General features: G+C 64.1%; 1 protein-coding gene across 2 annotated transcripts in view; it reads right to left on the bottom strand.

The window, feature by feature from the left end:
* Positions 1 to 11982, bottom strand: part of LOC117870280 (retinoic acid receptor alpha-like) — a 47742-nt gene that overhangs the window by 15732 nt on the left and 20028 nt on the right. The gene's annotated exons all lie outside the window — the stretch shown is intronic.

Raw genomic sequence — 11982 nt, forward strand, 5'->3', positions numbered from 1 at the left:
GGCCCCCCCCCCCCCATTCGTAGCTGCAGCGACAGAGTCTGAACCGGCAGATGCGTCCGAGCCCCCAGCCCCGCCCGCCGTGGCCCGAGAGCAGATGCCAGCGCCCAGCGCAGGATCGGGGCGGTCGCTATTCGCAGGGGGCAAGACACAGCCAGGCTCAGCTCTTCTGTCTGGTTTGTACGAAGGTAGCACATGGCCAGGACCCCCGGGTGCCGGGCTCTACCAACCCCCGCCAGACAGTCCCTGCCCCGGGAGCTTACAGGCACCGGAAAGGGGCAGGGGAGGGGAACTTGACATGGCAAGCACCTGGCGCTGGGTCCCGGTCCAGTTTGGGTGGCGGCAAAGGGGGCGCGAGCGGCGGTGATGGAGAGGGGTGGACAGTCCAGCCCTGCCCTGGCTCCAGCAGTACAAGGTAGAGAGCGAATTCCTTCCGGGGATACAAATACACCCCTCCCCCCATTATATTATTGCCCCAGATTTGTGCAGCCCCTGACACTGGCCGGCCCCCTGCCCCCGTCACGGAGGGGCACTCCCTGCAGATCTCTAGGGCCTAGCAACCCCGCAGCACTGCACCCCCCACACACCTGCCCCATTAGGGGAGGGGATCCGTGGCACCAGCCCTATCTTTGCAGAAGAGGAAACCCCATTGCTCAGCCCCCTCCACACCCAGGTGCCGCCATTACCCCAACCAACCTCCCGCTGCTGCTCCCGCCCGTCGGGGAGCTGGATTAACTCCGCTGCCCTCGGCAGTGTCTTCGCTGAGCACTAGAGCGGAGCAGCTGCACCCGGCCAGAGCTGCCCTGCCTAGAACACGGCCCAGGGAAGAGACAATCCAGGGCAGAGACGAGAACACAGGAGTCCTAGCTCTCTCCCCCCCCCCCCCGCACCCCGCCATCCCGCACACATCGAGTGCAGCACTGCAGAACACAAAGCCGTGTGCAAGCTACCACCTGCCCTCTCCCCCGTTTCCGAGCCAGGCGGGCGCCTGGGTCTCGCTACCTTCTGCGGAAAGCAGCCGCCTGGCGGGGGCACCGCCAGCCCACCTTGGCATTTCAGGTCCTTGCCTAGCCTCAGCTGAACCCCTCCCCTGAGCCGGCAGCCCTTGCCTTGCAGAGCAGTTCTCAGGGGGTGACCACTGGGAGAGGATGGAGAATCCTGCTCCGAGCCTCAGCGAAGACGCAGGCTCCTTAAACCGCAAGTTCAAATCCTGCCAGGCTCCGCTCAGCTGCCCCAGACAGCGGCACGGCAAGCGAGTGCCACCCAGCAACTTGTGCCGCCCGGCGAGTCTTGGAACACCACGGAGACTTCACCGTTCTTACCGGCATGGGGCGCCCCCACCGAGATCAGGGCCCCGCCAGGTTGGACAGACATAGCCCCTGCCTCAAAGAGCTTCCATCGAAAGAGACAAAGGGCAGGAGGGGAAACTGAGTCACAAAGAGGGGAAGGGACTTGGGTAAGGCCAGCGGCAGAGCCCAGAACTCCTGGGTCCCTGGCTAGCACCTCACGCAGTGCTCACCCCAGCTGCCTCTTCTCCCTGGACTTTGAGGATCACGGCATAGGAAAGGTCTCTCCAGGAGAAGACCAGCTGCTCCCCCTGCACCAGAACTGGAGCTGGGGGTCAGTGGGGAAACAAGACAGGCCGTGACGCTAGCAGCGGGATCTCGCCCCCTTCCCTACAGCGCCCCAGGCAGCCCCCCCACCCCTGGGCCAGCTGGGCCTTCAGAACTGGTCCAGGGCCAGATTCCAGCATCTCCCAGACAGCAGAGCAGGGCGACACCCAACCCACCTCCTCGCTCCCAGCCCTCCTGGAGAAATCCGGCCAGATGCCAGGGATTCCCCCCACCCAGGCAGCCGCTCCCGCTCCAGCAGCGGCCCAACTGCCGGGCCTGAAGCGAGGGCTGCAGGATTGGGCCCGTCAGTTGCCTGAGGCGCGGCAGCCCAGCCACGTCCCCCCCTCAGAAATCTCCCCCCCCCCCTTCGCTCCTGGGGGGAGGGGGGACTCACAATGGTGCCAGCGTCTCGCACGTCTGTTTGGAGACCCTGGGGCTTTGTCACCGGCTCTGGGTGCTTCGCTGGACGTGCGAGCTGCGTGAACGCGTTTTATAACCTTCCCACCCACCCCCAGCCCTAAAAGCTGCGATCGCGTTGCCATGGGGCGCCATGAACCCCCCCCCCCATCTCCTTCTGAGGAGTAGGGGCCTGCGGGAATTCAGCTGAGATACACAACCTGACAAGGGCCTTTATGGCGGGCGTATGGCGGGGGTGGGGGACGACGACCCACTCCCACTTCCTTTCTTCTTTCCACCCCACTCCCCTTAACAGAACAATGCAACACCCCTGCAGTGACCCAGCCCAGACAGAGGGGGGTAGGATGGGGTGTAAAGCACCCCCCAAAGGTCACAGAGGCCCGACTTTACTTCTGGGCCCTCCCCCCCCCCCCCCCATCACTGCCCCCGCCCCAACGCCTCCTGGTTCGTTTCCACCTCACAAAGCAACCCGCTGAGTCCTGGGGTTTTTAGCACCCGGGCAGGGCCCACTGGCCTCCTGCAGGCTCCGCTCAGCTGAGTGAAAGAAACCAGGTCCCCTTCCTCTCGGCTCCCTTCGCCTTATCTGCATGTGACAGGGCTGGGCCCCCCATGCATCTCCCCGCGCCCTTCCCCCGCCGGCCGAAAAAGTGAACAGTTGGGTTGAGCAGGCTGGCCTGTGAAATGTGCCCCCGACAAACCTGGAGGCCTGTGTGTGCCTGTGAGAGAGGGAGGCATCAGCAGCGCCTGTTTAAATAATAATAGAAAGTCAAAGGCTTTGCTTAGCCAGCAGGTTTCTGAACAAAAGCCCAGCACTCTCCCAACTTCCTGCAGCGAACATGACAAATGTCTGCTTTGACTCATTTACTGGGGCCGGAGAGAGCGCTGGCTTCGAACACACGCCGGGAAAGAGCCAACCGGCCGGCCTGTGGGAGGAATGCTTCACCTTGGGGGAGACACGCAGACCCCCCCCCCGCCCCTACACACACACACACACACACACACTCTCTCTCCTCCTCGCCCGCGTGCGCGCAGCCGCTGCCCATTTCGGGCCCTGGGTTCTGGAGTCCTTCCCCCATCCCCCGACAACAGGAAAAACGAGTTCAAATCGTGTTCAGGATTTCACCGTGAAAGCCAAACTGAATTGGGCAACTGGGAGCGCCCGGCCCAAGTGCCAGCAGACGAGGCGCGCGCACAGTGCTTGCCCCCCCCCCCCCCCCCGGAGGAGCTGGTACAGGGCCAGGGCTACCAGCCCACAGGCTGCCGTAGGCAGAGCAAAGCCCGGGGCCTGGCCCCTCACACCCAGGACTCGCGAAGGCTGCAAGGGCGGGGGGGGCTCCCTAGCGTGCACACGGTCCTCCAGCACTTTTGCCTTTAAAAACCCCTCAATCATTTCCGGCCCCCCAGAAGCCCCGCTGCACCCCAGGAGGCGGCTCTCGGACACCCCGGCGGCAGGGGCGTTGGTGGGTTCGGGGGTTTTTTTTCCTGAAGTAATTGGTGATTTTTAGAGGCCCAACGTGAGGCAGCAGCCGCTTGATTATTCATGGGGCAGGTGCTCGGCCCTTTGCCAGGCGCCTGGAGCTGGCAGCCCCACGACCACGCATCGCTCGGGAAAATCGTGAGCCCCTTGTTTATTCTGTCACCGGTTCCCCCCCCGCCCCCGGTCCCAGCAGCCTGCCAAGCAGGGTCAGACGATGCCACCCTCACGGCCCCCGGCCTGCCGCTTGCGCCAACACTCCGGTTGCAGCTGCCAAGCCCTGGCGAGGGGCTGCTCGGCCTGAGCACAGGAGCAGAATCCGGTGCCAAGGTTTCTGGCTGGGAGAGGAGCATCAATCTGGGTTACGCAACCCCCCCCCCGGCCACATAATCCTGGAGCCCCAACTCGCGGAGCTGGACCCGGAAGGGCTGCTAGAAACCTGCCTTGTGCAGTCACGGCTCGGAAAGCAGCCCGCAGGCCCGCCCCCTTTCTCACCATAACCACACGGCGCAGGGCAGGCCACAGAGCCCCAGTGCAGGGCAGGGCAGACTTCTTAATCACTCTACACCGTCATCCCTGCTCCCGAGCAAAGGGCCCTGGAATTCGCTGGGCTGCGCTCGCCACCCGGGGAAACCCGCTAACTGCCGGGAACGACGCAAACCCACAGGCTCCAACCAGAGCCACCCCAAACCTGCAATTTGCTAATCACACACCAGTGCGGTGGTGCAAAACCTGCTCGCACGCGCCATACAAATGCCTCTAAAGCAGAGGGCCACGTCCCAGCTGCTCTGCCCTGCATCTGCCTGGAGAGCCGGCTGGTCAGAGCCCGGCCGTCCTTGCAGAGGCTGAGGAAGTGGGCATTTTCCATAAAGCACTTAACATGGAGCAGGGAAACGTACTTCCCCGGCCGGCCGCATGCGTGCACACTCATTCACACACATGTGCACACACACAAATGTCTCTTCCCAAAATAAAACCACTAGTGCCTCTCCCCGCCCCATAGTGTTTAATCCAGAACTTGACCCTGGACGTGTGAAACATGGTGAGAAAACATTTCTCCGGTTCTCACCCGGCTGTTAGTCATGCAGTCCCTGTTGCAAAGGCAGGCTGAGCAGAAGGGGGGGGGGGTGAGCAGAGCAGAGTGGAATAACCCACAGCCCCAGGCTCTGGGCTCCGTGCTCTGGGGCATGCAGGAAAGCTGGGATCTTGCAGGCAATAAGCCTTAAGGCCCCGTGCAAAGCGACCGCCCCGGTACAGAGGCCTGGGTTCAGCATCGGCCCAGAGCGCCCCCCGGTGCATTCAGACCCGCCCCGGTATCGCTCCTGCTCTCGCGCCTGTAACATTGTGCCAAGGCCGTCTCCAAAGAGGGGCTCTGCTTACGGGGGCCTGCGCAGGCCCCGTTTGGTCGGGTGCTGGGCGGCTCCAGCCCTGGGCGCAGGGGGCAGAACACGGCCCCTGTCCAAACCCAGGGCACAAGCTACCCACCCCTACCAGGCCGCCACTTTCGAAAACGGTACCAGTTGTCTAGTCTCTCATCACAACGCCCGCGATTGGCTGCCTCAAGTCAGGTGGGGGTGTTTCCATGCCCTGATTGGATGACAAAGGAGGGGGAAATCAGCCTCATTTGCATTATACATGGGGTCAGCTTCAAGGACTTTTTCTAGTCGAAAATTCTTGGAAGAAAAACTGGAAATTTTCTGATGGGAAAGTTCCCGCTTTGCCGTTTGCAATCACCTTTCGGCTAATTAGAGCCAAAGAATGAACCGTGGTCCGAACCATCACAACCTCCACCCCGCTCAGACGGTGACCCAGAGCAAAGACTTTCTTCCGATTTTCGGTTCGAAACATTTTTGAGATTTTCACTTTTCCCCTGATTTGGGATAGAAAAATCAAGACGTTGGCAGGCCAGGAAAACTGTTCCTCCGTGTGAGCTCAGTCAGGCTGGAGGCTGCCAGGGAGGTGGTTTCACGCTTTCACTCTCTGAAGCCGTTGCCCGCTGCTGTGCCCAGTACCACAAGCACTTGCTACCAGGGACAGAGTCTCCTGCGCACCCACATGCAGCCCTGAGGGGTCAGCACCCGCCAGGCCGAGGGCTTTGGAGAATCCGGCCGCTCACGGTGTGGGAGTGGAGACTTTCGGATCAGTCTGGGCCCAGCGAGGTGGCGCATGGCACTCTCTAAGCAGAGCCAGTCGGCTTTTTATCCGTAACATGGCGGGATCAGCGCCCTGGATTGGTGCTTTCCCACTGCCCCTTCCCAGCACCACAGCGCTAACGCACACTGCCCAACAAGCCGCTATTTCAAGCGGGTGGGTGGGCAGATCCCACAGTGACCGGCCCTAGCAGAGAGACAGCCAGAGACGCTTTCTCCTACAGACTGGGCTGGGCCCGGTGTGGGAGTTGTGACCATTAGCACTGGCGGAGGTCCTCGCTTGCCTGCAGCTCAGCTGGTCCCCAGCCACTTCTCCCTTAGCTGTAACGAGCACTGGCAGACAAGACCCCCCCCCGCACCCCGCTGGGCTGAACAAGGGCCCCAAGCCCGCTCCCGCGAGTGACCCCAGCTAATGGAGCCAGCCCTGAGCAACCAGAGGGGAGCCCCAGGAAAGGCAGGCGTTCCAGAGCCACCTCCGACCACCCTCAAACGCCCCCTGAATTCCCCAGGAGAGTCTGCAACTTCGACTGCAGGAGCCCCCCCAGCCCAGATACGCTCTAACCCCAGGGAACCGGTCAGCAGAACGCCCTGTCCCCGTCCCCTCGCTGCGGGCAGGGCCATTGTCCTGCGCTATTCACCTCCCTCCTTTCCCTCACTCGGCTTTTGTTTCCCCCTGCGGCTCCCCCCACCCCCCAAAGGGAATCATTTATCCAGCTGGGCAGGCCTTTTCGAGAGGCACATTCCAGGCTCTCCCCAAACCCACCCGTGACAGGATGATGGAGAAGCAGCCTCGTTAATGGGCTTTCCCATCCGCCAGCGGTGCAGCCGGGCGCTCGTTAATCTCCCTGCCCCGGCAAAAGGGGTGTGCGGAGAGAAAGGACAGCCCAAGGGAGTCCTGGCGGGCGTGGCCCAGTTTTCCCTGGCCCCTGCCATGATTATTAACCGGGGTAGTTACGGTAGCACCAGGGGGGCTCAGGTCCCGCCGCAGAGCTTGCCGGCTGGGCACAGGCCAAAGCGGGTAACCAGCAGCGAGGCCGGCACAACGCGAGGTCAGTGCAGCCCAGGCCACGCCAGGCTCCCTGCTGGCGTTCCCCACGCTGGCTGACTCCTCGGGTGAGCCGGCCGTGCCCAGCTCTGCTGCTGGACAAACCCTGAAGTGCCTGGGCAAGCAGCCAGCAGCAGGCTGAACTCCGTGAGTTCTGGGCTGGTTCTTTAGGTGGTGCCAGCAAGGCCGGGCTCGGAGATCAGCTCCAGACTAAGTCATGCAGAGGCGCTGGCATGGCAGGTCGGCACTTGGGCCGCCCCCATGGTGACATGGGCCTGGGCTGTTCCCTCGGGGAAGGGACCCGATGGCTGATGGGGCCACAGCCCCGTCCAGCCTGCCCGCGTCGGGTCCCGCCATGGCTGGGAGCATGGTACGGAGGGGAACCGATCACCTGGATAGCCGCTACCTGCCTGCGTGCCCCCCCCCCCCATCGTCACCCTCAGAGATTCCTCCAGGCTGGGGTCTGTGGGGTCTTCCACCCCACATCCAGCCCACCCCACACCGGCTACGATGGGACGGGGGGACATTTCAAACACAGCGGCTTCATGGTATCTTCCCCCACACACACACATCGCATGAGCCTGGCCTGGGGTAATTTAAATAAACCGCTAAACAAACACACAGGGCTCCCTCAGCCCTAATTTATGGGGCTCCCAACACCCCCTGAAAGACACCAGCGCCTGAACCCCAAAGGTGATACCTCTCCCCGGCCTCTTCCCAAAATCACCACACTTAGCGGGGGTCCCCCCATAATCACAGCCACGTGCACGTGGGAAGGGAAACTGAGGCACAGAGCAGGGAAACAATTGGCCCATGGTCACCCAACAGGTCAGTGTCCTGGCTCCCCGCCCCATGCCCTGCCCAGGGACCAGCGCAGCCCCCCCCCTACAGGGTGCCCAGCGCTCCGGGGGGCCGGCACTCCCTGGGATGAGCAGATAGCCTCAGCCAAGGCCACAGGGAGGGATGGGGGGCAAACGACCTGAAGCCGCCCTATAAACAGAGGGGGAATGTCAACTGATTTTGCTAAGACCCATCTAATGATGGGGGGGGGTCATTTAGGGGATGGACTACAGAACCCAGCATGCACTGCTCCCCCCCACATCCTGGCCCAGTGCATGCTGGGAGCTGTAGTCTTGGCAGCCAGCCCCAAGCTGGGAGCACTGGTGGATGTGGTGCCATAAGGAGCGCCGGAGCAGGCCGAGCACCTGAACACAGAGCTCCGCAGCGCCTGGGGCCCATGCAATGGAGGGCTGCCCCATAGCCAGAGGGGCTGGAGGATAGCCCCTGGATCCCCCGCAGGGGACATTTAAACCTGTCCGTCCCCACCAAGCCCATGGTTGTCCCCAGAGGGTCTGGCCAGCAGGTTGCACCATGAAGCCACCAGATGCACAGGGCCTGGGGACCACAACAGCTCCTCCCATGGGACCAGGCTGCCCCAGCCCATCTTGCCCTGGGGTGGGAGGGGATGGGGCTACAGAGATGAGTGCTCCCCCTCCCCGCAGGAGGGGCAGGACCCCACCCCCTCCCCCGCCGCAAGGGTTCAGCTCGAACGCTGCTGAATGCGGCAGACGTGCCATCGGGTCACTCGCGGGCAGGGCGGGTGGAGCCAGTGGGGGTGATGGGGGCTGGCGCTGGCTGGGACCACCGAGCAGTTAAAGGGTTTCAGCTCCCCCCAAAGGCGGGAGTGTGGGGGGCACCAGAGCCTCGGCGCTGGCCAGCAGCACCAGCCCAGACAAAGGTCAGGGAACATTTCCATCCGGCTGTCGGCTCGCATTAAGGAGAGGAGAGCCCCCCCGCCAGGGCACAGGGCTGGGGGCCAGTAGGGGAGGTCAGGCCCCAGCTCTACCACCCTCCATGGGGCCTCAGACACGTTATCTCCCTGCTGGTGCCTCAGTTTCCCTGCTAGGGAGCTGTAAATGTTCCATCCCCCCCGGCCAGGCAGGACAAAGTGCTCATGTCCCTTCCCGGGACATCCGGGTGGCCGCAGGCCAGCTTCGCCCTCGCACAACGCCCGGGCAGACGGCCCCGCCCCACCCCTTCCCTTCATGAGAAACCCACAACACCGCAAGCTCTTGCGGCAACCGGCTTGGGGGGAGGGTGGGGGAGAGACTCCGTCCAGGGCGGGCAGCAGACAGCTCCAGGCCTCGGGGAAGGCAGCTCTTGGCTGGGCACTGCCGGGGTGGGGGGGCCCCCCCCCCAGCTCTGTGCAACCCAGGCTCAGTTCCCTTTTTCTGGGGACCACTTACGAAATTGCAGAAACCAGGTCACAGGAACCTGCCAACGCCCCTGCCTGGGAGCAGCCCGGGCAGGAGGTTCCCAGAGTGGCAGGAGATGCTGGGGGCCTCTGCCCTGCCCCCTGCGACACGGCACCCCCTACAGCATGACACCCCCTTACTGAGCCCCTCACAGTACAGCCCCCCCGCCCCACAGCCCCCGGATTGTCCTGGCCGTATCCTCAGAGCCCTGGGGCAATCGGCACAAAGGTCTCATGCAGGCCGGGGGCTCGGCTCGACTCCCCCCTCTGCCAGGGGGGCTGGTCACAGCCATTGGGACCAGGGGCCAGGACTCCTGGGTTCTACTCCCAGGTCTGTCACCCACTGCCTGTGTGACCTTGGGCAAGTCCCTGCCCCCTCTGTGCCTCAGTTTCCCCCCAAGAGGTGGAGGAGAGTGCTATGTGGGGCGGGAGCTCCGGGAGCTGTGTCAGGCCCCCGGGGACAGAAACTGGGCTGGATTTCGGTGCCTGTCCCATCCAGCCGGAGACGGAGCTGCTCGCTCTGGGGCAGGGGTCAGCCCGGGATCCCTGGAGGCAGGTGGGGCAGGGAGCGGCTGGCCATGGGGGGAGAGGGGGGTTTACGAGTCACTGCCGTCAGCCTCCCGTCCCCCGGGCCAGGCTGGCATGCAGCCAGCGGGGCCCCCCTGGGGCGCTGGCAGGAGGCAGCGGGAAGCGATATGGCTGGAATCCGATTTCCTGCCCCGTCACTCAGAGCAGGGACAAAGAGCCCTGAGACCCCCCAGGCCGGATCCGGTGCCGGCAGCTCCCCCCGGCCCTGAAAGGGTCATGGAGACAACACAACACACCCCCCACCCCCAACACACTGATATCGATACGCCAGCGGCTGAGCCAGGCAAAAAGCTTAGCCGGGGGGCCCCTCGCTCTGACACAAGGGGGGGCCGCGGCCCCCAGCTCAGCCAGGGCAGAGGGGTCGGAGCTGGGGGCTTTGAGCTGAACTGTGCCCAGCCCAGCGGGGCTGATGCCAGGCTCCAGGGACGGGACGGGCTCAGGGAAGCTGTGGGGGGGGGGGGAGGGGGAGACAGCTCTGTCACCCGCCAAGCCAGCGGCAGCTGCAGCACATCTGGCCCAGCTGGGCCGCGGGGGAACGACCCCGCACCCACCCGGAGCAGGAACACAGGATGTGCAGGGTCACGTTAGGGCTTATATCAGTGGGGGGACAAGGGGGAAACAAAGGGACAGCTGCTTAACCCCCCACCACCACCTCCCTGCTCCAGGGGGAGAGCAGTGGCTAGGCCACACGAGGCTGGCACAACGCCCCAGACCTGGGCACGAGGGAGAGGGTTAAGACCCAGGAATGGGAGGCAGGAGTCCTGGGTTCCCACCCCGCTGGAGAGTGCCACATGGGGGCAGCATGTGCTCCGCCTACAAAATAGCGTAGGTCCTACATAAACAGGGATCCTCCCTCCCCACCAAGCTTCCTTGGCAACCAAGTGTTTTGTCACCCAGAGACAGGGCCTGTGAGTCATCCACAGGGTAAATATACAAAGGATTGGGGGGGGGGGGGAGAGAAACTGAGGCATGGCCTGTGAAAGGGACTTGACCAAGGTCACAGGGCAGGTAGTGGCAAAGCCAGGGACAGAACCCAGGAGCCCTGACTCCCAGCCTCCCACAAAACCACAGGAGCCCACGGTGTCTGGCCTGCTCCACACGGGCTAGGGCCCTTCTTTCAGGGGGACCAGAGCACCTGCCCAGCCCGGGAGTCTCCCCCAAGCTCCAAGAGCCCCAAGGTTACAAGCCACTTGCAGCTTTCAGCTAAACAAAGCCCAGCAGTGCCCAGCCCTCGGGTGCCAGGGGAGCCCGGCGCCAGAGGCCAAGGACCCAGGAGCAGCCGCGCCAAGAGACACATACAGAAAAGGGGCTTCACCCCTGCACCCCATAGATGCCCACCCGGCCGAACGTGGGGGGACACGGAGGCAGCTGGCATCGCCAATAGTCGCCCGCCACCCAGGGCCTTGGCTCGGCGCCAAGCCTGCGTGGGACACAGCGGCACTGCCCACGGCCCCAGGTGGCCTGTTTAAAGGAACTGCATGAAATATTCAGCCATCCCTTTCAGAGGCACATTAATAGTGCAGGGCCTGTGCGGGGGGGTTATGTTCGGAGACCTCCCCCCCAGCCCCATGGATGCCCATGCTGCCAGGAGCCCCACCCCCGGCCCGAGCAAGCAGTCCCCCTCCCCCCAGCACCTTCCAACAGCTCCTGCGCCCACAAATGAACTCCCAGGGTCATGGGAAAAGCCCCAGTCCGCCCCCCCGCCAGCACCAGAGCAGGGCCCTGTGCCTGCACCCCCAGGCGCCACATTCATCGCCCACAAAGCTCCTGCCCCGGCCTTGGGGTGGGGGGGCAGCGTGTTGCCCCCTGCCTGCACCTCTGCTCACTGCCCCCCCAGAGTACTGCCTAAAGCACGTTAGGTTGTGGGGGCACCAGCAGGGGAAACTGAGGCACAGAGCAGGGCAGCAGAGCTGGAACTAGGATCCAGGAGTCCTGCCCCCTCCCCCGACCCATGAGCAGGCTGGGCGCTGGCCCGGGAGCGAGGGGAGGCAGCCGCGCTTGAGTTCGGACCCCCCCCGGCGGGGCCGGGTGATGAACGAGCCTGTCAGGGCCAATCGCAGCCGCAGCCGAGCGGCCGAGTCCATTTGTCACTTTCCCTGAGCCGGAGCCCGAACAAAGGGCCCATTAATAACCCGGCCAGGCCCGGGGCGCCGGAATTTCGCCTCCGTTCCCCGCCCCGCCAAGCCCCTCGGTCGACCCCCCTCCCCGCCACTGGCTCCCCAGACACCCCCCCCCGACCTGGCAATGGGGGAGGGGTATCGTTCGGGGCAGTCGAGAGAGCTGGGGTCAAAGCCGGACCCAAGAGCAGAATGGGGGTGAGGGGACCCAGCACGGGGGAGGGGCGCCTCCAGGGGAACAGCAGGGCTGTGAAGGAGGGAAGGGTCCTGCGGGTCGGGAGTGAGGGGCACCGGCAGAGCTGCGGGGGGGGGGGGGGGGGGGGGGGG

The sequence above is a fragment of the Trachemys scripta genome, unplaced genomic scaffold, assembly GCF_013100865.1.
Source record: "Trachemys scripta elegans isolate TJP31775 unplaced genomic scaffold, CAS_Tse_1.0 scaffold_129, whole genome shotgun sequence".
Taxonomy (NCBI): Eukaryota; Metazoa; Chordata; order Testudines; family Emydidae; genus Trachemys; species Trachemys scripta.